This window comes from Schistocerca nitens, chromosome 12 (assembly GCF_023898315.1).
Source record: "Schistocerca nitens isolate TAMUIC-IGC-003100 chromosome 12, iqSchNite1.1, whole genome shotgun sequence".
NCBI classification, from domain to species: Eukaryota; Metazoa; Arthropoda; class Insecta; order Orthoptera; family Acrididae; genus Schistocerca; species Schistocerca nitens.
The window spans coordinates 172,306,616-172,323,278 of record NC_064625.1 but is presented as its reverse complement, the minus strand read 5'-3'; the positions used below and the strand labels follow the sequence as shown (position 1 = coordinate 172,323,278).

Sequence of the window (16,663 nt, the reverse complement as noted above, 5' to 3'; positions counted from 1 at the left end):
TCGTTACAGATACACGTTAATTTGGGAATCAGCTGCCTTCTGAACATTTGATAAAACTCCGCCGGAATGCCGTCGGGCCCAGAAGAGTTGTTTTCCGAGCTTCGTGTTACAGCGTCTGCGACCTCTTCTCCTGTAATTTGAGGTAACAGGTTGTTTGCTTCTACCGGGTCGAGCCTGCGTGTGAATCCCGTCATGAAGTCACTGTCCGCCTGGATATCCTTTGTTGTATTGCCTAATAACTCCGTTAAGTATTTGTGAATTTCGTTCGTGATGTCACTTTGCTGCGTCAGTAATCTGCCGTCAGAAGATCTTAGTTCGGTTATTATTTTCCTACATTGCCCCTTCCTCTCATTCATCACATGATATATAGAGGTTTGTTCTCCTTGTACGGCATCGTGAAGTCTTGCTCTTGCTTGATGACCCTCCGGCTGTTTCCGTTTCAGTCCGAGAAGTTTAGCCTGAATTCGTTCCATTTCCACGTAGTTGGCATTTACTGACACATCAGATTGGTACAGGTCACGAAGGACTTGCAAGAAATATTCTACCGTCTGTTTTTACCAAACGTTTTTCTCGCGATTTATTATCGCGGGTTTCACACATTTCATCCACCATGTCAGTGCCGAGGTATATGAAGTGAATTTGTTCTCGCACGCGGTCCATACGTTATTGATATTTCATGGTATTCAGGGTATTTTAGGTGTTCCACGTTCAACTTCCACTAGCCTCGTCCCCTGTACGTTTCTTGCCGTTTTTAAGTTCATGGTACATGTGTATGCAAATGTTCAAATGTGTGTGAAATCCTATGGGACTTAACTGCTAAGTCATTAGTCCTTAAGCTTACACGCTATTTAACCAAAATCATCCTGAGAACAAACACACACACGCACCCATGCCCGAGGGAGGACTCTAACCTCCGCCGGGACCAGCCGGACAGTCCACGACTGCAGCGCCCCAGACCGCTCGGCTAATCCTGCGCGGCACATGTGTATGCAGGCAGCGTGATCCGAAAAGATAGTGGGCCATAACTGTGTTTGGAGGACGTGCGTTTTCAAAAATTCAAATGGCCCTGAGGACTATGGGACTCAACTGCTGTGGTCATCAGTCCCCTAGAACTTAGAACTACTTAAACCTAACTAACCTAAGGACGTCACACACATCCATGCCCGAGGCAGGATTCAAACCTGCGACCGTAGCAGTCGCACGGTTCCGGACTGCGCGCTTAGAACCGCGAGACCACCGCAGGCGGCCGTGCGTTTTCAAGTCGACTGTTACACAAATCCTGTCGATACGACTGGCGGAATGATTCGTAGTGTGAGTGAAACCCGGCAGTGCACCGTTCTTGAGCTCCCAGGTGTCAACCAAGCGGAGTTCTGTAATTACGACTCCGAGTTCTGCACAGTTATTAAAATGCGGCGTCTGGTCTTTTGGAGACAGCACACAATTATAGTCACCTCCAAAACTGATATGCTCGTAGCGGCCACCGAAAAGGGGAACTATATCATCTTTATAAAATTCAGCTCTTCGCCTCCTGTTCCCGGTGCCAGATGGTGCATAGATATTCATAAGACGCGTATTGTGAATGGTGACTGCTGGACCTCTAGCGTTTGCCAGTTTCTCGACATCTTTGATGATGATTCCTTCTTTAGTGAGTATCGCCGTTCCGAGGTCACGGTCGTTCCCTGGATTTACGACTGCATTGTAACCTGTGATGGCATCCAGTCTAATATCAATAGCATAATAACATCAATATCGGCGGCATGGAGCATATCTTGCAAGTCCTTAAGGTTTAATTCGCTACGGATCTTGTTTATATTCAGCGTCCCGATTCCATAAGCTTGTAATGAAGTCGTGATTAATTATCAAAGTCGTTATGGCTCACTGTCGACGAAGCCTAAGGTTTTCCACGTAGTGAACGAGACGAAGTCTTCTCATTTGCTTGTCTTTCTGCACTGGAATCTATCCTCCTGGTAGGTGTGACACGTCCTTCATTTTCTCGTCTGCGGGAAATTCTTCAGTGTCATCTGCCCAGTTTCTCGTATCACTGCGTTGAGACAACTGTATCTCTGCCCCACGTGGAGAAGGAGTCCTGTTCTTCGTTTCCTTATTTGTGGACCGTTTCGCTTCGCCATCCTGTTGCGTCTGCGTTTTCACTTTTCCGAAGTCGTCTTTCCCCGCTGTGTGCGGGGTCTGTGGGTTTACGTCAAAATTGACAGATGTCATGCCACTGATTTTGCGACCGATTCGTTGTGCCTTTTCACGCACCGATTGTACCTTTTGGGGAGATCAGATGGAGCTATCCTCCGTTTTTTATGCTTTTTGGGAGAAGATCAGGATTTCTGCCGTTCCTCATCCTCGGAAGCCTTGATGGGATCTTGTGCAGCATCTTTTGGAAGACATCCTGCTTCTGTGATGGGCGCCGCTGCAGGCGACGGAACGACAGTCGTTCCTTCAGTAGAGCTAGTGGTCACTGACAAGCCTTGGCCGTCGTCTTTTCTGTCGCCACTGCTCACCGCTGCGAAACTCGATGTCGTGACAGTGTGGCCACGGGTGGCCGTAGCATATGTCACTGGTAGGACCGTCATCGTCAGGGGAGGGGCTGCTTCCCTCGCCAGTACCTGCGTCACTCTCCTCTGTATACATCACAATAGCTCTATAACCGCATACGTAAATATACGAGCAAATGTGCTGCTGAAGATCTATTTTTATTTGCCTGACGCCATTTAAAGCTGGAAACGTTTGAAAGGTGGTCCACTTCTTCATAACATTACTAATGACCTTCCCGTATGCTTTGAGGACGCAATTAATCTGTTCCGCACTTATTTCAAAGGGAAGTTCAAAAATCCGGACAGTTCTAATCCCGAAACCTGCATGATCAACTTTGACATCACCGACGTTTCCATCACAGTGATTAAATTTAAAAGATCCGCCACATCCTTCAATAATCTTATCACAGCATTCAGCATTCACCATCTTTACATAAACTGAGCTACTCACAATCGATGAGTTGATCCCAATTATAGCCTATCAGCGAAACTGATCTTTACTACAGGTTGTTTATAATTGAATATCGGGGTTTTAACGCTTTATAATATTTATTACATTAAACTTACAGTTATAAATGATATGTCAAATGAAAGAGCAACTCAAAACAGATTTACCAAGAACCTTATAAATGTTCAATATGAGCACTGGCATAGCGAAGTACGCGATTGGTTGAACTTCAGTGTCCCCAAGCGCTGGATAGGCTGCAAGGGGACCAATGACGGGGCTTGCGTTGCATGGCCTCCACGTTCACCCGACCTAACGCCATGCGATTTTTTCCTTTGGGGCTTCATCAAGGATCGCGTGTACTTGCCTCTGCTACCAGCAGACCTCCCTGAATTAAGAAACCGGATTGAAGCAGCTGTTGCTAGAATCACTGAAGACGCACTTATCAATGTTTGGGAAGAACTCGGCTATAGACTTGATGTGTGCCGTGTGACAAATGGTGCTCACATTGAACATTTATAAGGTTCTTGGTAAAACTGTTTGAGTTGCTCTTTCATTTGACATATCATTTAAAGCTGTAAGTTTAATGTAATAAATATTATAAAGCGTTAAAACCCCGATATTTATTTATAAACACCCTGCACATCGGGCAAGAACTGTTCTACTTGGAATGCTCTAGATCATACAAAGCGTTCATCAAACGTGAACTTCAAAGTATCTTTCCGAAGCGGTTGCGTCATATTCATGTTAGATTCATTTTCAATTATACAATTGACGTGTAAGCCGCAAGAGCGCCCACTTACTCGTCATTCCGGGGTTCGATTCCCGGCGGGGTCAGGGATTTTCTCTGCCTCGTGGTGACTGGCTGTTGTGTGATGTCCTTAGGTTAGTTAGGTTTAAGTAGTTCTAAGTTCTAGGGGACTGATAACCATAGATGTTAAATCCTATAGTGCTCAGAGCCATTTGAACCAACTTACTTGTCAGCACGCGGCCGGCCGCAGCGAGGACGTAAACAAGGCCCGTCCGCTCAGCTCGCCCTCCGAAGCACGACTAAATTGACAATATTCATCGAGAACTACACGAAAGCTGGTAGTGGTTGACGTTGCTAACCAGAGATATTGCTCCTAACCAACTGCGACCGGTCTCTAGGGAGTAGGTACAAGTTCTCTAGCTGAGAATAAAAAGAAAAAATGATGCATCGGCCGGGAATCGAACCCGGGCCGCCCGCGTGGCAGGCGAGCATTCTACCACTGAACCACCGATGCTACATGTTTTAAATAGCGTGTAGCTACGTCACAAACGTGGTCGTTGCGCTGAGTCATGTTCGCTGGGTCCGACGCTGCTTTCTCTGCGCCCGCCGTAATGCTGGTCACAAATTAAAAAAAAAAATCTGTTAGTGATGCTTCCGTCAAAGCCCATCCTCTCAGATCTTCTGTTACCACATATGAAGTGTGACAAAATCCATTAACTGTGCACATAACACCAGCATCATTATGTCTACTCCAAAGAACATGTACACGACACAGGCAAACTACTCACCTCGGAGTAACAGCGACAGGAACGCAGGTCGGTATAGCTACACTTGCGGACAGCGCTGGAAATCGGGCGAAAGGGGGGGAGGAGCAATTTTACAGGGATGATGAGGTTACCGAATTCATTTGCTGAAACAGGAACCCTGAAACGAAAAAAAATTCAATGACTAAGTAAAACCAGTCGAATAAATTAGTGCTACAAAAATATGATAATCCAGGCTAACACAGGAATAGAATTCAGCATTGTAACAAATATTATTCTCTCCGTAAAGAAAAAGGTTTTGCTGTTGCCAGATAACGAATACAAGCTGTAACACAAGGGATAAAAAATGGTTCAAATGGCTCTGAGCACTATGCGACTTAACTTCTGAGGTCATCAGTCCCTTAGAACTTAGAACTAATTAAACCAAACTAACCTACGGACATCACACACATCCATGCCCGAGGCAGTATTCGAACCTGCGACCGTAGCGGTCACGCGGTTGCCACTCCGGCCGGCCTAACACAAGAAAGTACAGAATATCTACGCAAAAGTCAACCGGTTTAGGAGGAACTTACGTGTTGCGAAGTCGAAATCATTTGGAGGTAAATAAAGAATTTTCTTCTCCTTAATGTTCATCGCGACGAAATTACACTCTCACAAGTAAGACAAAAAAATCTGATGTACATGTACAGGCAAAAAAATTATTCCAAGTTCAGAAATACTGGATGATTTCCAAGCTTGTTTGCGTGGCCATCCTCCGCAGCGAGGAGCCATCCTGTAAGTTGGTAAGTGTGCTACGAACAGCGTGCAGAATGGCCTGTAGGTGGCAGCATAGTGCAGATGCACACATACCGTCGCAGTATCAGTATAAAGATGGCCGCCCCACTTGCGACTTGCACCAGGGAAGAACAGCGTTCTGTTATTCGGTTTTTGCGTAGTGAGGGTGTGAAACCTATTGAAATTCATTGACGAATGAAGGTTCAGTACGGTAATGCGCTTTTGTCACAGCAGCAAGTCTACGAACGGAGTAGAAAGTTCGCAAATGGTGTGACTTCAGTGGAAGGTGCTCCTCGTCCAGGTCAGGCACAACGAGTTGTGACTCCACAGAACATTGCAGCAGTTGGAGCCATAGTGAAGGAAAACCGCCGAGTGACACTGAATGACATTGCAGCATGTTCACAGATTTGTCATGGGTCAGCACACCACATTGTGCATGATGTGCTCCAGTTTCACAAAGTGTCTGCAAGATGGGTGCCACGGCAGCTGACTCCTGATGTGAGGGAATGACGTGTTGATGCTTGTGAACAACTTCTTCGGCGCTTTGAACGAGAAGGTGATGGCTTCCTTCCAAGCGTCGTTACTGGGGATGAAACCTGGGTTCACGTCCACGAACGGAAACGAATAGAGCGAGCAAGGAACGGCACCATTTCTCATCACCAAAACCAAAGAAGTTCCGAACAGAACTATCGGCAGGGAAGGTTATGCTGACTCTCTTTTGGCACGAAAAAGGTGTCATTTTGGAGCATTACATGCCTAGAGGGACCACTGTCACCAGCGCATCATATACAGATCTCCTAAAAAATCATCTGCGGCCTGCAATCAAATCAAAGCGACGTGGATTGCTGTCAGCAGGTGTCCTTTTGCAACATGACAATGCAAGGCCCTAGACTGCCCGTACAACAATTTCAACAATCACAGACCTGCATTTTGAGTGTCTTCCTCAATCACGATACTCACCAGATCTTGCCCCAAGTGATTTCCATATGTCTGGACCACTCAGAGACGCATTGGGAGGAAAGAAGTTTCGTTCTGATGAAGAGGTACGCCACGCGGTGCACGAGTGGTTGTGTGGACTACCAAAAGATTTTTTTTTTCTAAAGGAATTTATGCACTTTGTAAGCGCTGGAGGACTTGTATTGAGCGTGGTCGAGATTATGTTGAAAAGTGATACAGCTTTGTACCAATTCTGCACAATAAATAATATTTTTTAAAAATTTTAGGTTTTCGTTCGTAAAAACCGCGTTTTCTAGCTGCTTTGTGTTTTATGTCTCCCAGATGCATTTCGGCTTTTTCACTTTAAGCCATCATCAGTGGGATAGTTCGTGTTTTTGGTTGGCATCTGCGTTTCCTCTCATCTGGTGACAAACTGGAGGTCGCACTAAAACTCTCTTTACGAAACATAAGCGTGTTTTTACGTTCCGAACTTTTTTCATCACATTATTTACCTTGTTTGACCTTATTGTTCTGGTACACTATAGCTCTTCTGTCACTAGCTGCTATAGATATATGATTTCAGCTATCACTTTATCAAACATCATCTCCTAGCGAGCAGGCTGGGTGGAGGGGGGGGGGGGGTTGGCTTACAAAAATAATTACCACAGTCGCAATGATCGGCCTTTACAATAGAATAATGTCACCTCAATCTTTTCTATTGATTCATTTTCCTGAAAACGAAAAGCCAATTGTTCATCGCATTTGTATGGCGACTTGCATCTCAACTGTGCTGGCTGTGGTGTTGCAGGAAAGGACGCAGCATCTCCAATACGACCACAGAAAGTAAGGCACTGTGGTCTGGAAACAAACTTGCCGACTGTAGGCGACGTTACTTTTCATATCTACTCTGGGCGTGCAGCTGCGACTCGTGGCAATCAGCTTTTCTGCCCTGTGTATCTATGGCTGTGACGTACCTCCTCTTCTGAATTACGGTGATTGTCTCCTGCCCAGCTAATGTGCGAAACCTCTGAGAACGTTAGGTTCAGAGTGTTCCGAGATAATGTGCCGTGAGTCAAGAGCTCGGAGGGTGGGCGCAAGTAACGGCATTTTGTGACGTTCCATTGGGAGTAGAGCAGAGAAACCGTTTCTCCCAGGAACTCGACTTTCGTGTGCCAATTCATGGAAGACAACTAGTCGTCCGAAGACCAATCAGTTTACTATGACGACTTAGAACAAATTATGTTCTTGCCCGTTCTGGCATACTGTCCCGCCGGCAGGTAAATGTAGTATCAACATAAGACTGCACAGCCAACTAGTTGCAAATTAGTGTTTGGTAAACTGACTTAGGTTTCGATACCTACTGAGGGTGTCTGCGTCAGAATGAAATTTTGATGAGCTCTATAAAATAATACATAGAAAATTTGGTATGACAAAAAACACATTAACCAAGATGACGATTGTCACGCGGTACAAAGGTTACTTACATAAAATTAAATTGCGAAAAAGCAGTGGTCCGATTTTAGAACAGTTACGCTCAAGTCAAAAATAAAATAAAACTAAACAAAGCGTTCCAGCCTTTGGGACGTGTGCCTAGCTAGGAACAACATCAGACTGATTGGCGCAATGGATTACATTACTGCAGCAAAAACAATACAAGTTGCGCCGCCTATCGGGTGCGGACAGTAACATGCGACCATTTGAAAAATTGTGTTGTTTTTTGTTGTTGTGGTCTTCAGTCCTGAGACTGGTTTGATGCAGCTCTCCATGCTACTCTATCCTGTGCAAGCTTCTTCATCACCCAGTACCTACTGCAACCCACGTCCTTCTGAATCTGCTTAGTGTATTCATCTCTTGGTCTCCCTCTACGATTTTTACCCTCCACGCTGCTAAATTGGTGATCCCTTGATGCCTCAGAACATGTCCTACCAACCGATCCCTTCTACTAGTCAAGTTGTGCCACAAACTCTTCCCCAGTCCTATTCAATACCTCCTCATTAGTTATGTGATCTACCCATCTAATCTTCAGCACTCTTCTGCACCACCACATTTCAAAAGCTTCTATTCTCTTCTTGTCTAAACTATTTATCGTCCATGTTTCACTTCCATACATGGCTACACTCAATACAAATACTTTCAGAAACGACTTCCTGACACTTAAATCTATACTCAATGTTAACAAATTTCTCTTCTTCAGAAACGCTTTCCTTGCCATTGCCAGTCTACATTTTATATCCTCTCTACTTCGACCATCATCAGTTATTTTACTCCCTAAATAGCAAAACTCCTTTACTACTTTAAGTGTCTCATTTCCTAACCTAATTCCCACAGCATCACCCGACTTAATTCGACTACATTCCATTATCCTCGTTTTGCTTTTGCTGATGTTCATCTTATACCCTCCTTTCAAGACACTATCCATTCCGTTCAACTGCTCTTCCAAGTCCTTTGCTGTCTCTGACAGAATTACAATGTCATCGGCAAACCTCAAAGTTTTTATTTCTTCTCCATGGATTTTAATACCTACTCCGAATTGTTCTTTTGTTTCCTTTACTGCTTACTCAATATACAGATTGAATAACATCGGGGAGAGGCTACAACCCTGCCTCACTCCCTTCCCAACCACTGCTTCTCTTTCGTGTCCCTCGACTATTATAACTGCCATCTGGTTTCTGTACAAATTGTAAATAACCTTTCGCTCCCTGTGTTTTACCCCTGCCACCTTCAGAATTTGAAAGAAAGTATTCCAGTCAACACTGTCAAAAGCTTTCTGTAAGTCTGCAAATGCTAGAAACGTAGGTTTGCCTTTCCTTAATCCAGCTTCTAAGATAAGTCGTAGGGTCAGTATTGCCTCACGTGTCCCAATATTTCTACGGAATCCAAACTGATGTTCCCCGAGGTCGGCTTCTACTAGTTTTTCCATTCGTCTGTAAAGAATTCGCGTTAGTATTTTGCAGCCGTGACTTATTAAACTGATAGTTCGATAATTTTCACATCTGTCAACACCTGCTTTCTTTGGGATTGAAATTATTATATTCTTCTTGAAGTCTGTGGGTATTTCGCCTGTCTCATATATCTTGCTCACCAGATGGTAGAGTTTTGTCAGGACTGGCTCTCCCAAGGCTGTCAGTAGTTTTAATGGAATGTTGTCTACTCCCGGGGCCTTGTTTCGACTCAGGTCTTTCAGTGCTCTGTCAAACTCTTCACGCAGTATCATATCTCCCATTTCATCTTCATCTACATTCTCTTCCATTTCCATAATATTGTCCTCAAATACATCGCCCTTGTATAGACCCTCTACATACTCCTTCCACCTTTCTGCTTTCCCTTCCTTGCCTCGAACTGGGTTTCCATCTGAGCTCTTGATATTCATCCAAGTGGTTCTCTTTTCTCCAAAGGTCTCTTTAATTTTCCTGTAGGCAGTATCTACCTTACCCTAGTGAGACAAGCCTCTACATCCTTACATTTGTCCTCTAGCCATGCCTGTTTAGCCATTTTGCACTTACTGTCGATCTCATTTTTGAGACGTTTGTATTCCTTTTTGCCGGCTTCATTTACTGCATTTTTATATATTCTCCTTTCATCAATTAAGTTCAATATTTCTTCTGTTACCCAAGGATTTCTAGCGGCCCTCGTCTTTTTACCTATTTTATCCTCTGCTGCCTTCACTAATTCATCCCTCAAAGGTACCCATTCTTCTTCTACTGTATTTCTTTCCCCCATTCCTGTCAATTGTTCCCCTATGCTCTCCTGGAAACTCAGTTTATCCAGGTCCCATCTCCTTAAATTCCCACCTTTTTGCAGTTCCTTCAGTTTAATCTATAGTTCATAACCACTAGATTGTGCTCAGAGTCCACATCTGCCCCTGGAAATGTCTTACAATTTAAAACCTGGTTCCGAAATCTCTATCTTACCGTTATATAATCGATCTGAAACCTGTCACTATCTCCAGGCTTTTTCCATGTAAACAACCTCCTTTTATGATTCTTGAACCAAGTGTTAGCTATGATTAAGTTGTGCTCTGCGCATAATTCTACCTGGCGGCTTCTTCTTTCATTTCTGCCCCCCCAATCCATATTCACCTACTATGTTTCCTTCTCTCCCTTTTCCAACTACCTAATTCCAGTCACCCATGACTATTAAATTTTCGTCTCCCTTCACTACCTGAATCATTTCTTTTATTTCATCATAAATTTATTCAGTTTCTTCGTCATCTGCAGAGCTAGTTGGAATATAAACTTGTACTACTGTGGTAGGCGTGGGCTTCGTGTCTATCTTGGCCACAATAATGCGTTCACTATGCTGTTTGTAGTAGCTTACCCGCACTGCTTTGTTTTTATTCATTATTAAACCTACTCCTGCATTACCCCTATTTGATGTTGTATTTATAACCCTGTATTCACCTGACCAAACGTCTTGTTCCTCCTGCCACCGAACTTCACTAATTCCCACTATATCTAACTTTAACCTATCCATTTCCCTTTTTAAATTTTCTAACCTACCTGCTCGATTAGAGGATCTGACATTCCACGCTCCGATCCGTAGAACGCCAGTTTTCTTTCTCCTGATAACGTCGTCCTCTTGAGTAGTGCCCGCCCGGAGATCCGAATGGGGGACTATTTTACCTCCGGAATATTTTACCCAAGAGAACGCCATCATCATTTAACCATACAGTAAAGCTGCATGCCCTCGGGAAAAATTACGGCTGTAGTTTCCCCTTGCTTTCAGCCGTTCGCAGTACCAGCACAGCAAGGCCGTTTTGGTTAGTGTTACAAAGCCAGTTCAGTCAATCATCCAGACTGTTGGCCCTGCAACTACTGAAAAGGCTGCTGTCCCTCTTCAGGAACCACACGTTTGTCTGGCCTCTCAACAGATACCCCTCCGTTGTGGTTGCACCTACGGTACGGCTATCTGTATCGCTGAGGCACGCAAGCCTCCCCACCAACGGCAAGGGGGGAGGTGAAACATTATAACAGAAATAATTGAAAAATACGACAGGAAATTTTAAAAACAATTAGAAAGGACGAGAGCGTAATGTATTACTGAAAATAGACAGTAATAACAGAAATTTCTATTACGTAAAGGACAGAATGATATAGTCTTTCTTATTTACAGACAGCTGTACAATCCAGAAAATATTTGCTTGAAGGTAACTTTAGTAGCACATATCCGTGAGATTCGAAGAAAATGATGTTCCGGAACCACAGGCAGGAAGGTATATTTATTTTTATAAAGGAAACAAAATTCCACGAGCAGTGCATTGAAAACGATTGAAAAAAATTTTCTTACGTTGTTGAAGCTGTTCATTGATGATGAGGCCATCGTTCTTAGAAATATGTTTGAAAATCTCCTGTTCTTCCAGTACATCGAGCCTACGACCTTTCTTTTCTGAATGTAAAATGGAAATTCAGTTTCGGTTTGTGTCCGGAAATTAGCAGATGACCAGCAAAAGTTGAATTGTGTACATTAGTTCCTCTTTTTCGCAATAAATGTTCCTTGCACTTGCCATTAAAACAACTTCTAGTTTGGCCTATGTAAGAAACGGGACACGTATCACAAGTGATTTTATACAACGTATGACTTGTGTATAGGAGCGACTGTGAACTTGAGACTGTGAATGGGATTTTTTTTTTTTTTTTTGTTCGTGGAAAAGGTAACTTTGAATCCATATGACTACAAATTAATACGAAATCGGGCCTGAAAATGGAATCCAGAAAATATTTTGTACTCGTTACTTTTCCAGGAACAGTAACTTGCAAAAAAATCTCATTTACAATGACAGTCAAGTCCACAGTTGGTCCTACACACAATCCAGGAGTGTATAAAATCACTTGTGATACGTGTCCCGCTTATTGTGTAGGACAAACTGGAAGGTCATGTGGTGTCAGGTGCAAGGAACAATTATTTGGAAAACGAGGCAGTAATGTACACAATTCCTCTTTCGCTGATCCTCTGCTGATTTCCAGACACTAGCGTTGAAGACATTTCCATGTTACATGGAGGAAAGAAAGGTGGTAAGTTCGACATACTCTAAGAGCTGCAGATTTTCAAGCATACTTCTAAGAACCATGGCCTCATCCTCAGTCAATAGTTACAACTACGTAACAAAAATTTTTTCAATGGCTCCAATCCAAAGCGCGAGGAATTTTGCTTCCTTTATTTTTGCTGTATTTTCTTGCCTTTGGTTCCTAAACATCACTTTCTTCGAATCTCATAGATATGTGCTACTAAAGGTACCTTCATGCAAATATTTTCCGAATTATGCAGCTGTCAATAAAAAAAATTCTGTGTTGTTCTGTCCTTTACGTAATAGTAATTTCTGTAAAGCCTAATAAATGGATCTTATTTATACTTAACCTGTCTGACTACCGTGTATTTTCAATAATATATTAAGCTCTCTTCCTTTATGTTTGTTTTTAAAGTTAATCGTCTTGTTTTTCAGTTGTTTTCGTTATAATTTCTCAAACGGGCACATATCAGTGTACGCGCCCGACAGGCGGCGCAACTTGTATTGTTCTCGCTGCAGCAATTTAAGCCTCTGGGCCGGTCAGTCTGAGGTTGTTCCTAGCTCGGCACAAGTGCCAAAGGCTGCAACGTTTTGTTTTATTTTTACTTGAGCATAGCTGCTCTAAAATTGGGCCATTGCCTTCTGGCAAGATAATTTTACGCAAGTAACCTTTGCACATCATAAAAATGGTCATTTTGGTTTATGTTTTTTGTCATGCTTAATTTTCTATGTATTTTATCGGGTTTCTCAGAGTTTCATTGTGACGAAGACACCATTAGCAGGTGTCTAAACCAAGGTCAAGGCTGCAAACAGTAATCTGCAACCGGTTGGCTGTAAAATTCTATGTTGAAACTAGTATACGGTCGCTGCGTAACAGTCATGTTTAAAACTGTAAATGTAGTACTGAAAAGTGCGTAAACACTTAACCCAGTAAGTACACTAGGCGAACTTCAAAATACTTATGATGATAATTTTGGCTCATCGTGTTGTTTTTGTTCTCGCTTGGGAAAAAAAGGTCCAGAAACTGTTACTAACTTGGCATTGAAACATGATCTTTCTTGTCACGCAGAGTTCTACTGTCACATTATCAAATACAGCGTTGATTGACAGTGACTGACCGTTGAGACTGCACAAACCAATTGCCTCTGAATGAAAATTTCGTCTGCACAGCGATAGCCCTTACATACTTGTGTATCAATGACAGTTAAATCATTGGTAACCGCCGTTTTCCCTTTCACAGTGAAGAATTAAATATTCACAAAGTTTTAAATGTGTTGTGAAACTTTGAGTCCAGTCACTTATTAAAATGCAAAGTATAGGTAAATTCTCTCAGTATTTCAGTCGCTTTCATTCATAAACATTCCAATGCTGAAGTGTTATTAATTCGTCCATAAAGATTTCTTCAGAACCATGCTGAAGGTTGTAAAAGTTGGAAATGTTTACATTTTGAATAATCGACAGTGTTGTTCTACCGTATTTTCCAGATATCTCTACAGTAAGAATTTGCGGCTTTTATTCAAAAACTGAATAACACAACCCAATTTCCGCCTTTCTGGATTTGAAACGACAGAACTGTCCAAACTGAAATATGCTTTCACGAAGTTACGAATCGCATGATTTCGTAATTTAGTGTATAAAATGAGACGATAAAGTTAGTCGTCTGCAGTTCATTACATTACTTCAAATGGGTCGCATAATTCACTTGAAAAGTGTCTTCGACTATATTAAACTGGTATCGGGCATTTCAATATACACCTCTCGTAAGCAGGCAGCAACATCTCGACATGAACAGGAAGTTCATTTTACGAGTAGGTTCTCTTGTGGTAGTGCCAGCACATCTCCGCACAGAAATACTGTACAAAGAGAGATGGCAGCTTTAGAAAGTTTTTACGAAATGCAGACACACTTGCAGATGATCAGCGTGTGGAGCATACGTTCACAGCTGCCTCTAAACATAAATATATGTAATGTTACTCAAGCAACTAGAAGAAAAGATCCGGTTCGAGTACACTATGGTGATTAAACCGAGAAAACAGTCCGAACCTTAAAGTGTATCAGAGTTAGTTTGTGGAGTGTCTAGCGTTAAAAGGTTTTTGACTTTCACATTTAACCAAATATAACATTGATGATGATGATGATAATTTATGGCAATGTTTGCCGACAAGATAAAGAATGCCACCTTTAACACTAGATTGCGTACTCACGGCAGTTCTCCTTGGCCGTTTTTTGGCACGACTTGAAAAGAGAGAAAAATTAATGAATGATGCGTCGGTTCTCGATTGTGTTCAGGAGACGTACAGACTGACTGCGCGAAAATACACTCCTGGAAATGGAAAAAAGAACACATTGACACCGGTGTGTCAGACCCACCATACTTGCTCCGGACACTGCGAGTGGGCTGTACAAGCAATGATCACACGCACGGCACAACGGACACACCAGGAACCGCGGTGTTGGCCGTCGAATGGCGCTAGCTGCGCAGCATCTGTGCACCGCCGCCGTCAGTGTCAGCCAGTTTGCCGTGGCATACGGAGCTCCATCGCAGTCTTTAACACTGGTAGCATGCCGCGACAGCGTGGACGTGAACCGTATGTGCAGTTGACGGACTTTGAGCGAGGGCGTATAGTGGGCATGCGGGAGGCCGGGTGGACGTACCGCCGAATTGCTCAACACGTGGGGCGTGAGGTCTCCACAGTACATCGATGTTGTCGCCAGTGGTCGGCGGAAGGTGCACGTGCCCGTCGACCTGGGACCGGACCGCAGCGACGCACGGATGCACGCCAAGACCGTAGGATCCTACGCAGTGCCGTAGGGGACCGCACCGCCACTTCCCAGCAAATTAGGGACACTGTTGCTCCTGGGGTATCGGCGAGGACCATTCGCAACCGTCTCCATGAAGCTGGGCTACGGTCCCGCACACCGTTAGGCCGTCTTCCGCTCACGCCCCAACATCGTGCAGCCCGCCTCCAGTGGTGTCGCGACAGGCGTGAATGGAGGGACGAATGGAGACGTGTCGTCTTCAGCGATGAGAGTCGCTTCTGCCTTGGTGCCAATGATGGTCGTATGCGTGTTTGGCGCCGTGCAGGTGAGCGCCACAATCAGGACTGCATACGACCGAGGCACACAGGGCCAACACCCGGCATCATGGTGTGGGGAGCGATCTCCTACACTGGCCGTACACCACTGGTGATCGTCGAGGGGACACTGAATAGTGCACGGTACATCCAAACCGTCATCGAACCCATCGTTCTACCATTGCTAGACCGGCAAGGGAACTTGCTGTTCCAACAGGACAATGCACGTCCGTATGTATCCCGTGCCACCCAACGTGCTCTAGAAGGTGTAAGTCAACTACCCTGGCCAGCAAGATCTCCGGATCTGTCCCCCCATTGAGCATGTTTGGGACTGGATGAAGCGTCGTCTCACGCGGTCTGCACGTCCAGCACAAACGCTGGTCCAACTGAGGCGCCAGGTGGAAATGGCATGGCAAGCCGTTCCACAGGACTACATCCAGCATCTCTACGATCGTCTCCATGGGAGAATAGCAGCCTGCATTGCTGCGAAAGGTGGATATACACTGTACTAGTGCCGACATTGTGCATGCTCTGTTGCCTGTGTCTATGTGCCTGTGGTTCTGTCAGTGTGATCATGTGATGTATCTGACCCCAAGAATGTGTCAATAAAGTTGCCCCTTCCTGGGACAATGAATTCACGGTGTTCTTATTTCAATTTCCAGGAGTGTAGTTTCTCAAATGACCTCTTAACCCGGATTGCTTTCACGCAATCAGACTCTTCAGTGAAAGTACCTAAGGGACCTATTTGAATAATAATAAGAAAAAATTGGAAATGAATGCAAAACAGTGAAATTTTGTAGAAAAAAAAGTCTGATCGGAAATTGAACACATTAATGGTCTCCCAAATACAATCGAGACACCGCGTTAAAGAACGAACCTGTAACAAAGTTCATTTAAACATAAACATTATTTGTGGTTAATTTAAAGAAAAGAATAAGCATAGATTTTCTGTACAGTGGAGCATCAATATATTCTCAAAGAACGAAGGCGTTAAACTATAAACATTAACAAATTTACAATGAATACAAAACTTACATTTTTATGTTTTTCTCATACATGGAGCATACAACAATCGCTGCTTTTGTATGTGTGATATTTTGTAAAAATTAAATGTCCTGGCGTGCGCGTAAGTATTTTTTATCGTCACAAAGTTTACAAAAGCGTTTTGTTTTTCTTGGTGATAACGTGGTTTTTCACACTAAAAGAAATATAACTTGTAGCGGTGCTACACAACACGTCTTAACAAGTCGGCGACCAAACATCAAAGGTAGTGAAGTAAATGTTAACATATCGGCGACCAGAAGTACAACTAACTATAAAGACTCTAGAATTTTCCTAACAAATGATAAACTGTTCTTTCTTCTGTTTC

The 16,663-nt window shown here is 43.6% G+C and overlaps 1 non-coding gene across 1 annotated transcript; it reads right to left on the bottom strand.

Annotated features, from left to right (window-relative positions):
- Positions 1 to 4,182: 4,182 nt before the first annotated feature.
- Positions 4,183 to 4,253, bottom strand: Trnag-gcc (transfer RNA glycine (anticodon GCC)). The gene has a single exon. It is a non-coding gene; the product is annotated as a tRNA-Gly (tRNA).
- Positions 4,254 to 16,663: the final 12,410 nt, after the last annotated feature.